The 12,709-nt window shown below is 44.0% G+C and overlaps 1 protein-coding gene across 1 annotated transcript in view; it reads left to right on the top strand.

The window, feature by feature from the left end:
• The window catches only part of KIAA1755 (KIAA1755 ortholog), a 435,570-nt gene that overhangs the window by 345,852 nt on the left and 77,009 nt on the right, over positions 1-12,709 (top strand). The gene's annotated exons all lie outside the window — the stretch shown is intronic.

The raw sequence follows: 12,709 nt of genomic DNA, 5'->3' as shown, positions 1-12,709 counted from the left end.
GTTCCCACACAAAAGGTTGCTGGGACTAGCCCAGAAGGCTCCCTAGTTATTTTCCTAGGAAAACCTGAGGCCTTCCCAGAGGAGCAGAATATACTTCCATGGATGGGATGGAGGCAGATGCTTCAAAGGAACGCCTGGCTACACAAACGGATGAAATCCAAGGGAGATTATGACTGGAGTCTCTGTGATCCTAAGCAGACAGAGGGTCACAGTATAGAGTGTCCCAGAAGAAGGAGTTGTGCCCATGTATTGGTTTCCACCATCTTAAAAATACCTAGACTACATTTCCTACCTGTTATCCCTCCCAACTTTCTTCAGGCAAGGCCCTCTTGTTTAAACAGCGAGACTGGCCAATGTTGAAGGCTAGAAATGGACTACTCTGCTGTGACAAAATGACTATATAAGGGGGCGGAGGGGTGAGACACCACCTTACCTGAAACCGCTCTGGGCTCAAGAAGAGAGAGGATTTCACTGCAATCCTATTGGGGTGAAAGTCCACACAAGGTCCCCTGCCATTGGGGGATTCCCAAGGAAGGATCAAGATCTTCTCCCAGCCAATTCATAAGAACTTTTAGAGTGACATGTTGGGCATGGACTACCTACTGCCTTGCCATTGGCACTCAGGTACACTGGTACCTTGCAACCCAAGCCTACTGAAAGTGGCATATCCTCAAGTGTTCTCTGGCTACTTCCCTGGTTCGGATGGGGAGAGGAATGACTTACCTTTCCTCTGGGGCCCTGTACATAATCTCACAGCAACTCAGAATCAAAAGGAGCACCATTGGGCTCTGTTTCCTGCTTTGACGGCCTTCGAGCCAACGCTTGAGTAATTTTCCAGCTGCTAGAAGACCCAACAGAGCTACTTTTAACATTCTATGTTCTCAAATAGCTTCCAACCTTTTCGAGCAAACAATGTTACCATCACTTCCCTGTTCTCCAACATCGAGCCGATCGCCACTGCAGAACCACATCACATTATTGGACCCAGTTGAACTGTCTCACCACTGCAGTTGAATTAACATGTTGCAACATCTTTGAACCATCGAGCCACAAGGATCTATACATTGGGCCTCATTACGAGGTTGGTGGTAGCCTTGCCGGTTTTACCAGCAAGGCTACCCCCAAACTCGCATCCGGCTCTGGCACCTGCGAAAAGGGAATCACTGGGCCGTTCTGACCTCAGCGGACCCGGTAATTCCCCTTGCACGGGTGCCGGAGCCGGCACATCCCCATTCCCATTGAGCCCTCGAAGGGCTCAATGGGAATGGGGAGGATGGTAGCAGTTGTACCATTTATAACGGTACTGTTGCTACCATCATGTTCTGCTTGTGGGTGCCGTTACGGCCACCTGGTTAGACCAGGTGGCTGCAGGGGCACCCGCAAGCAAAACCCCTTGTATGACGGTACGTGTTGTGTAGTAGAGATAATAGAATCTCAGGGTTCGCTAGAATATAGATTGTGAAACATTGAATGGGATGGGGACTCTAGAAGTGTGATGGGATGGGAAATGTTCAGTTGAACTTGGCGTATAAAAAGGATAACATTATATAACTTGATGTCTGCACTATTGGTATTTGCTATAAACAGAACAATTTGGCGACGAGGGGAAAACGGAATCCAAGCCGAAGGAACGGCGGCTAATGTAAAGGAACTGAAGAGATGAACAAATAGTAACAGAGAAGGATGGCAAGAAACAGATAATACGAAAAAAAAAGTAATCCAGAGGAGAGGAAACAAAGAAGGAATCAGTGAGGCGTATGACATGAATGCAGTAAAACTGTTTGATAATTTGACAGACTGAGGCGTGAAAAGTCGAAGCATTTTTTGAATACAAAGCAACGTACCTGAAGCGCGAGAGGCAGCGCGTGGAGCGTGATGGTGAGACAGTACTGAAGTCATTAGAAAAGAGGACCCGGGTATGTGAAGTTACGTGCCGCCATTTTGGGAAATAAGTAATTCAGAATTGTTAGAGGAATGGACCTAGGCACGTCGAATTACGTGCCGCCATTTAAAAAAAAAATGTGAAGGTTGCTAAAGCAAAGTGATACGATAACAGAACAAAGCAGGAATAAATAGCAGAATGAAACTGATGCACGTTAATGAAAGTGGGATGAATGAAAGATGATATGCTTCTCTGGGAAAATGAGATAAACAGCGAGCATACAAAACAAATAGCACAAGGCCACAAGAAAGACATTGTAAAGTGCATTGATAGAAGATAGAAGGAATGACTAAAAAGAATGACAAACAATAAGACATGCTATGAAACATACATACATTGAGTTTGTCGGCGGATCACTTATGAAGTGTGCAGAAAAACAAGGCAATACAAAGACACAAAGAAAGGGAAATAATAACAAAGATCAAAACCAAAAGTCAAAAGCGAAAGAAGACAAATTGCAAAGTCAAACAAAATAAGGCAAAGTCAAACAAAGTCGGAGACGGCCTCTGTTCCAGCCTTGCTCTCTCTCGCTGGAGTTTCCGAGGTGCGGCTTGACACATCGATTACGCTGCGGGACCTTTCCTCAAGCGGCTTTTGTGTACAGTGATTGTGCGGGCTCCTGCAGGCTCCTGAAGGAAGGGGCGGCAACTCTGGGGATTGAGAGATGGGAGCTGGGAGACCTTGCACGGCGGCGGCACCCCGCTGTTCTTGCACATCCTAGCCCAGCCGTGAGACTGCTGAGAGCCTGCAGTGTGCTGCGGTCTCGCCGTGGTCGGCTCTCTTGCTGCCCGAGCTGGGCGAGTCGCAGAGGTGAGTGGGACTGTATTTTGAGCTCTCTGTCCCCGCTCCAGACGTGGCTGTTTGGGCGGCCCTCCTGTGGGCTTGCTGTCTGTCTGGGCGGCCCTCCTGCAGGCTTGCTGTCTGTCTGGACGGCCCTCCTGCGGGCTTGCTGACTGTTTGGGCGGCCCTCCTGCGGGCTTGCTGTCTGTCTGGGTGGCCCTCCTCCGGGCTTGTGTTTGTTTGGGCGGCCCTCCTGTGGGTTTGCTGTCTGTCTGGGTGGCCCTCCTGCGGGCTTGCTGTCTGTTTGGGCGGGCCTCCTGCGGGCCTGCTGTCTGTCAGGGCGGCCCTCCTGCAGGCTTGCTGACTGTTTGAGCGGCCCTCTTGTGGGCTTGCTGTCTGTCTGGGCGGCCCTCCTGTGGGCTTGCCGTCTGTCTGGAAGGCCCTCCTGCGGGCTTACTGACTGTTTGGGTGGCCCTCCTGCGGGCTTGCTGTCTGTCTGGGCAGCCCTCCTCTGGGCTTGCTGTTTGTTTGGGCGGCCCTCCTGTGGACTCACTGTCTGTCTGGGTGGCCCTCCTGCGGGCTTGCTGTCTGTTTGGGCGGGCCTCCTGCGGGCTTGCTGTCTGTTTAGGCGACCTTCCTGCGGGCTTGCTGTCTGTCTTGGCGGCCCTCCTGCGGGTTTGCTGTCTGTTTAGGTGGCCCTCCAGCGGGCTTGCTGCCTGTTTGCACGTGAGTCCTCAATTGCCATCTGCGTGCATTGGTGGGTCTTGGGCAGCGGTTGACAGCTGGGCTTGCCGTGGCTGAGTGCCAATTTGATCTGCAGCTGGGAGACTGTGTGGTGTGTCCCGGATCCCGGCTGCCTTTGCGGTTTGCCACGGCTATCTCTGTTAGATTGGATTGGCTGCCTGGTATCCGAGGAGGACACTTTGTTCCATTATTCTGCCCCTCTGTTGCAATATACTGCCAGCTCTGGGGAGCTGTTTCTTTTACCTGTTAGTACGGGAGCTTGTTCCACCCAGTACAACATCTCTGGGGAGGCCTGAGGCAGTCAGGTACACAAGATTGGTGAGCAAACTAATTTAAATCCCTGTGGGTATGACAAATGCCGCCTCCAAACAAAGGCCAACAATCCACCTATAACTTACGAAAGCGTACTTACAAGGCTGCGGCCCGTTCAAACTGCGACATAATGAGTAAATCGAAAACAAAGAAACAGCAGCCCCCTACTACTGGAGCAATAACTAACTATTTTCCAATCACTGAGCAAGTAGGAAAAGATCCTTGAACTATAGATAACATGGAACCGGTAGTCGCCAGCAATACCACTCCTCAGGACGTTTCTAACTATAGCGACATAGACAATAACTCACTTCTTGAGTTATGTCTTTCTATGCAAAGATCAATGAACCCGGCGTCTACGAATCCACCTGGAATACTTTCCCAAGGTATGAACTCTGGACACCCGGACTCCCCTAGGGAGGATTCGAGCAGGTTATCGGCATCTCCTAATTTGGCCATACATCAGGAACCCTCTGTAGTTAGCATCTGCAACAAACCCAAGATACGCCACTGCCCAATCCAACTGTTTTGACTGAGCTGCAATCAACTATGGCCTCCTTACAATTTGCTTCAAAAATATTGTTCAAAATGTGTGGCTGCATTCTTCAGAATACCCTAAGACTTGGGGCTGTGGACCAAATAAATGATGAAGATGCAATAAACCCGACCCTTGTAGAAGCTGGCCCCGTAAAGCCTGGGCCCGCTCCCGAGTCTAATCCTGCAGTGGATGATAACTTCGAGGTATTTTTCTCTCGCAAGCAACACAGACTTGCAAGAATGGGGGCAATGCGCAAGAAGCCTAGCGCAGTCGCCTCTCCTTTTCTGTCAACTGCAGCTACGGGAACTCTTTTTAAGAAGGCCAAAAAGAAAGCGACGAAGGCCAAAAAAAGTAAAACCAATGGCCTAGGAATATTAATTAGCTGGCTTATTCCGGACAATGAGAATGGGTATCCAAGAGAAGCAGAGGTGTCCCTTGATCTGGAGTCTTCTCAACTAAAGAACGAGTTGGACAAGATTTTATCGACTCCCAACAAAAAAACAGCTACTGCTCTTCCGACTACAGATTCATTAACTATCATGGCTGCAACAGAGACCAACAGAGCTGATTATTCAGGAAACCGAATTTGTATCATTAAGAATCTATATCAGCAAAATGGACACAATTGGCTTACCAGAACTGAACTCATGACAAGACTTCATTCTATCCCCCAGTTACGTGTCCTTAGATCTGAGGACTTTGAATTTGTTGAGCCTCTACACGTGAAAAATTCCAATGTGTCCGCTATTCACTGCAAGTTCTTATCCTCCGCCCAAATGATTTAAAGCTACAAGGAGAGCCTATGCATAGCAGATGTTGAGATCGATGCTGATGCCATTTTGGAAGATCCGAGTTGGCCTAAGAAAGTCAGCAATGGGCCTACCGAAACTACTGCTATCTCCCCCTATGGGCGAACAAGTTCAGCTTGCTGATATCCAGAGGGTGCTGTCCTGGCTTGCAGGATCTCTTGCTCTGGCTATAAATAAACGTTGAGATTACACCATTGTATCATTGAATTGTCGTGGCTTCACACATTTGCTATCCTCAGATGGGTCTCTCCCTTTTCTAACTGGGCATTCTTGTATATGCCTGCAAGAAACCTGGTTAATCTCCCCTGTTAGTCTTAATGGGTATCTGATATACCAATCTCCAGCCAAAAAAGGATTAAGGGGTCAACCCTATGGGGGGTTAATAGTGGGAGTCAGACAGTCTATCACCTCTAGTCAAATGAAAACCAAACAAGAGGATAACATTATTGCCATCGAACTTGTTGGATCCTTTGAAAACGCTCCTGAAAGAATACTCATCATTTCCATCTATAATCCTCCGGGCACTTCTGCTAGTGAGGCTATCCAGGAGGCTCTTCATGATCTTCTCATCTATTGGTCTATGACAGCAGGGAACAAATCTGTTATTATTACCGGCGACTTCAACTGCCGCTTGAAATATGTGTCGGGATCTATCATTAACCCCCGATTAAAACCGATAAGCGAGATTTCTAACTTCGCTCCTGGTTCTGAAGGACTAGGCTGGACAAACTTTTTTCACAGCTGGGATATGGAAATAATCAATGGCAGATCACATAGAGACAATCCTCTGAAGCACACCTGGAGTAATGGTCGAGCAAGTAGCGCAATTGATTATGTGCTAGTCACCCCGGACATAGTCTCACGAGTTAAAGATCTGAATATATGTCCAAATACATGGAGTGATCACAGCTCACTTGCATTAACATTAACTGCTGACGATAATGCCGCTTTCCCCAGACCTATGGGTGACATGAAAGTTAACCAGGCAGGGACTCGAATTTGCTGACATGAAAGGAACATTAATGATGTGACCTATGCTGCACAATCAGAGCTAACATATGTCACTCACCATTTTACCTCATTATCTCTCAACGAGATTGAAAGGAGGATTGCATCTTTTGCTTCTTATCATGCTACCACCTCTATGAATATGATAGCAGTGGTTGACAAACAGAGAAAACCGTTTGATATATTTATAAGAAATGCAAAACGAGAATTAAGAGCCGCAATTCGCAATGCAAAGTCTACCTGCTCATCTTTAGCTTTATATTATTCAACATGCAAATAACTTAAAAATAAATATAACGCCTGGATCAAATCTAAAAGAAGAGCTGAGAAAATAGGTCGCTGGCAGAGAACGGTCAAAGTGATATGCTCAAAGAACACTCGAAACATTTGGAGCTTGCTGGGAGAAGCTATAGGCACTGGGTCAATTTCTATGATTAACCCAATTAGTGCTCAACAGTGGACAAACTTTCCCCTAACTCGCAATATCCCAATTGGAGCAGAGGAGCAGAGTACCATCTTTATTGTGCCATCGAAATCTCTGTTTACTGTCACAACAGATCAACTAATTGCCAAAATTAAATGTCTGAAATCTTCAAGAGCGCCAGGCCCAAATGGCCTGGCAAATGTGGTTCTTAGGGGCAATCCGGAATTTTGGGCACATTTACTGGAAATTCAGTTTGACAAAATAATGGGGACAGGTAAAATTCCAGCCTCCTGGCAAACCTCCATTCTAATTCCGATATTTAAGAGGGGACACAGGATGGAACCGGGAAACTACAGAATCCTTTCTATGCTTGACTGTACAGGAAAACTATTTGCGTCACTACTACTGGAGAAACTGGAGCAGTGGGCCGATAAAGCAGGCATCAATTTCAAAGCGGCTTTAGAAAAGGTTATACAACCGCCCATAATTTGTTTATCTTAGATCTTCTGCGCACTAGGGCCAAAAAGCAAGGCAATCCAATCCCCCTCTATTTTCCCTGTTTATTGACTTCCAAGCCACTTTCGACCTGGTACCACAAGCAATACTATGGCGAAAACTGGAACAACTGGGCTGCCCTGAGGAACTCCAATATTACCTGAGGCTTCTACATCATAACACCACTGCCGGACTTAAATTGGACTCCCAGGGCACTGACTGATTTATTTGCCCAGAATAGGGGAGTCAAGCAGGGCTGTATAATCGCTCCATTTTTGTACAACCTATTCACCCACGACATTCCTGCAGCGGTCTCATCAGTACATAATTGTCCCCCTAAAATCGGGTCTGAACACTGTCCTGTACTTGCTTATGCCGACGATCTCATCATATTGGATCACACATTCAGCGGGTTACATAGGTCGGCTATTGTGGGATTACCCAGAGACAAATGGTCTTATTATCAATCAAGATAAGATTCAATTTATGGTATTCTCAGGAAGGAGGCTCGCTCGACCCAGATTAACTATTCAAGATCATGAAATAAAATATACTTCAACATATAAATATCTGGGTGTAGAAATAGATGCGACTCGTTACTATATCTCCTGTATTAAGTCACGCATAACAAAAGCAGCCCAAGTAACAGCTCTGATCCATCCATTCTCAATCAAAAACTGTGGATATACAATAAGAGGTGTTCATCAGCTATACACGCAGGTTCTTGCTCCTGTGGTGGTCTACGGTTTGGACGCACTGCTATCTGTTGATTTGAAATGGCTTCAACGGGTGGAGGGAAAATTCTGGAGAATACTAGGCCTCCCTCAATCCATACCAATTGCCATTTTTAGGCTCGAACTGGGCCTTGCATCTTTCAAATCAATTGTGATGAAAAGAAGAGCTGCGAACTATTGAAAGATGAGTAAAAACCCTGTGAATTTGCTTATGGCTTCCATATATCAAGAACTCTCTAAGGACATATGTAATTATCCCCTAAAAGCGAAAATGGAATCGTTTAACAAGGTTATATTCTGGGCTCCTAGATGGAGCAGAACTAACAACTTTATGCAAATTGCTTTGTCCAAATGGGTAGACCTCTGGGACTGGTTGAAAAACTACGAGCATTTGAGTACACTTAAAAAATATCAGTTTGTACAGTACATGCTATATTCATTTAAGAACACCCAGAGCTATTTGAATCTGTGTCCTTCCAGCAGAGTTAGACGCTTTCTCCTTCTGTTGATAATAGACCATCTACCGGTCCTTGCTAACAAAGGTTGTTATAACCTACTGACACAAGAAGATAGATTCTGTCGGATGTGTAAAAACACCCAAATTATTGAAACAGCAAAACATTTACTTTCTGCGTGTCTCCTCATGCTAAAAGTTTACCGTTTGTATTATAGCAATCACGTTCACGATTTGAAATCTATTGAGGAACCTTTGTTTTGGTATCATTGTGTGAACTCAAACAGCCTAAAAGTGCACATGGCAATGTATAATACATGGCTCAGATTGAAACATTGCTGGGCATATCCATATAAGAACTAAAATAACTGCCTATAGTGACTTATCTGAATTCTTTGCATTATACTTTCATAATCACTTGTTAGTTACAATTTTTTTTTTCGAATTGTCTTATATGTTTTCCCTTTTGATGTCTTTCTATATTAGTTAAGTGACACTTCTAATATTACTTTATTTAAAATGTTTTCAGATAATATGTGATAATGCATGGTATTGAGTTTTAGTTTTAGTCTCACGTGATTTTTGTGTTTCAAATTTTCTAAGAATTATGCTATATGTATATCTTTTTTTAACGTTTTCATTTTATATAATCATGTGAAAAGTTTATATATAAACTGTAACACATTATTAAATAAATAAATAAAATAATTAATTAAATTAATTAATAATTCACAAAGTCAAACAAAATAAGGTGAAGTCAAAAATATATATATAAAACAAAAGACTCCGTATACAAACAAACAAATATGTCATCAGATAATGCAAGTGGAGACATAAATGTACAACAAGGTACTTCTCAAAGTACCTCAGGAAGGCCCATGTCAACAAATCCGTTAAACTATCTACGCCGTCCAAATCCTTTCAGTTTAGAGCAGCAAGAAAACCAAGGTCAAAGGTGGCAGGAATGGAATGATAAATTCGAGGAATTTTTAAGAGCAGTAGGAGACCGAAATGCCTCAAACAAATTGGACATTTTTACAAACCTAGTGCGAAAAGAAATAAAGAGTATCATTAAAATAATACCATCTCAGGAGAAGGAAACATATCAGTTATTGATAGCAGCAATAAGCGCCCAACTAATAATCCTGCTCAACAGGGATTATGAAAGATATGTGTTTAATCAATGTACACAAAGCCCACATGAGACTACAGCTCAATTTGTGCTGAGGTTACAGAAAAAAGCGACATTTTGTGAGTTTATGAACTTTAATGATGATGAAGCAATAAGGTTAAGGGTCATTGAAGGGGGTTTGTCATCTCAGTTCAGGAAACATCTATTAAAAAAACCTCTGCCCTTAAAGGAAGTAATGGAGCTCGCAAGAATATACGAAAGAGTGGACACACAAGAACCAAATATAGAAAATCCAAAGAGAATGGACACCATTGCTGCTATAAATCAAAATACACAATGGCAAAGAAGATATCCTGCTATAACACCACCAGGATCAGTACGCAGAAATATAGGGGAAAGACAATGGGCCTCATTCCGAGGTTGGTGGTAGTCATGGGGCTATTTGCGCCATGACTGCCACCAGTAACAGGTCCGGCACCGGTCTACTTCAATGGGGACTTACCGGTGTAGTCCGACCTTTGCAGGACCGGTAAGTCCCCATTGAAAATGCCATTCCCCATTCCCATGTGAGCCCTTATGTCAAGCCCGTTATTTGCGCCCTGGTCCCTCAACGGGTCCCGTCCATAACGCCAGGACAGACCAGGCGCTAAAGGAGTGACCCGCTAAGGGACCTTGTAGTAGGGCAGTAAGGGATTACCGGCACCAGTCTCCTTACCGGTGCCCGGTATCCCTTACCGCCCAACTTGGAATGAGGCCCAATGTTACAGATGCGGATTTGAATTTCGTCCCAAGGGTCCGTGTCCTGCCATGGGTCAAGTATGTCTACGATGTGGACAAGAGAATCATTTTCAGACGATGTGTCGAGAAAGAATGACAATGCCAACAGACCGCTACAATACCCAGATGATGTCAGGTAGGAGATATGATGGTCAAAGAAACTTCGGAGGACGAACTTACACAGAAAGGGAGGTAATGAGACCCAATGTAATATCAAAAACAAACCAACAAGGGGCTCAATCAGGATTTGTCAGGGCTATGAACAAATTACAGATAGAGGTGACAAACCAGGTGGTCAAGAACTGGGTCAGAACGTAGTGTCTCATCAAATTCAGAGTCAAGAAGAAACACAGTATAGAGATCCGTATGAAAATCCACCCGTCTATGGTGAAGAAGAACCAATAATGGAGCATTATCAAGAATATGATAGGTATAGTAAAGAATATGTAAGGTTGATATATGATACCGCAGATGGTAAAACGGCCATAAAAGTAACAGTGAGCTTATGTGGACAAGAAATACAATTTTTAGTAGACACTGGAGCGACAGTAAATGTCATGAGTGAAGAGGCATATTGGAGAATCACTAATCAATATCCCCTAGAATCATCAGGAGCTGACATTTTTCAATGGGGAGCAGAACAGCCATTGTCAAATAAAGGGCAATTTCAATGTGATCTAATTCATGAAGGACAGAGTGTACCAACTACGATACATGTTATAAAAAGCCATGTTGTAGGTAGATGCCTTATTAGCTGTAAAACTGCCACAGAACTAAGACTTATTGATGTGAGATACAAGCAGTCAGAAACGATACAGGGTGTTCCGTCACAATGCCATGACCTGAGAGTCTTGTCAGGAGAAGTGCTGAATTTGGAAAAGTTGAAAGAAAGGTTTCCAAACCTGTTTCAAGGAGTTGGGAAATTGAAAAATAATACAATACATTTACATATTGACAGGTCGATTCAGCCTGTTCCTCAACACCCGAGGTGCATAGGATTTCATTTACAGGTGATAGTGTAACAAGAGTTGAAACAGCTAAGAGTTAATGACATCATTGAGAGAGTTGAAAATGGCCCGACACCTTGGGTATCTCCATTGGTAGTGGTACCTAAAGCCAATGGGCATCTTCGTCTGTGTGTAGACATGAGAATTCCTAATACGGCCATCCTGAGGGAAAGGCGCCCAGGACCCAATATTGAAGGCATGATGATACGTCTAAATCAAGCCAGTAGATTCACCAAACTAGATCTACATCAGGGATATCATCATCTGGTGATTGATCCGGAGTCCCGACCCATAACTACTTTCAGCACGCATGAAGGTTCGTTCAGATATACGCGACTCAGCTTTGGTATTTTGTCTGCTGCAGAAATTTTTCAGGAAACGATAAGGAAAGTCATGGCGCCAGTAAACAATGCGTTTAATTATAGTGATGATATTCTGATTTATGGCACTAATCAATGTCAGCATGATGAAGCTCTGGAACAAGTATGCAGGTTATTACAAGAAAATGGTTTGACTTTACATGGACCAAAATGTGACATAAACAGGAAAAGATTAAGGTTCTTAGGACATATATTTTCAGAGAATGGAATGAGGGGGGATCCGGAAAAGGTGAAGAGTATTTTGAATCTTGAAGCTCCAAAGAATGTGGTAGAGTTATGATCATTCTAAGGAATGGCCGGATATTGTGCACGGTATTTACCGAACCATGCAACCCTCACTGATTCACTGAGGCAGCTTCTAAAAAAGGATGTAGCATTTGTGTGGAATGAGGATTGTGAGAAAGGTTTCAAGAAAATTGAAGAAGTGTTGGTCAGTGATAGGAGATTGGCATACTTTGATCCGGAATTGGAGACTGAAATATTAGTGGATGCCAGTCTGGTGGGTCTAGGAGCTGTTTTGGCACAAATGGATCTGAGAGAGGGGCATGAAGGTGAAATACACATTGTCGCATATGCCAGCAGAGCTTTAAGTGATATCGAACAAGCATACTCACAAGCTGAAAGGGAAAGTTTAGCGGCTGTGTGGGCATGCGAAAAGTTTAAACATTTTGTGATTGGGAAACCTTTCATTCTTCTTACAAACCATCAAGCTCTTCTTTCATTGTTTGGAAATCCTAGAATTAAGATGCCTCCTAGAATTGAAAGATGGGGCATACGGCTACAGGAATATGATTTTAGGATTATTCATAAACCTGGGAAAAGGCAAATCCTGTGGATTACTTGTCAAGGCATCCAGCAGGCGTGGCAGAAACTAAAATGCAAAGAAATGCAGAAGAATGTATATCATATATATCTCTTAATGCTTTACCACCAGCAATCACTAAGGAGATATTTACCGCTTTAGGTACCACTACCAATGGAGATACCCAAGGTGTTGGGCCATTTTCAACTCTCTCAATGATGTCATTAACTCTTAGCTGTTTCAACTCTTGTGACACTATCATCTGTAAATGAAATCCTATGCACCTCGGGACCAGAATGTAAACAAGTGAGGACTCCACTATTTATGAGAAAGTGAGTACAGAATCCTGATAATAAAAATGTTCCTTGTGA

Source organism: Ambystoma mexicanum, chromosome 3p, assembly GCF_040938575.1.
Source record: "Ambystoma mexicanum isolate Mex_15411 chromosome 3p, UKY_AmexF1_1, whole genome shotgun sequence".
Taxonomy (NCBI): Eukaryota; Metazoa; Chordata; class Amphibia; order Caudata; family Ambystomatidae; genus Ambystoma; species Ambystoma mexicanum.
The sequence above is the reverse complement of the archived record's forward strand: the minus strand, read 5'-3'. Positions and strand labels throughout refer to the sequence as shown.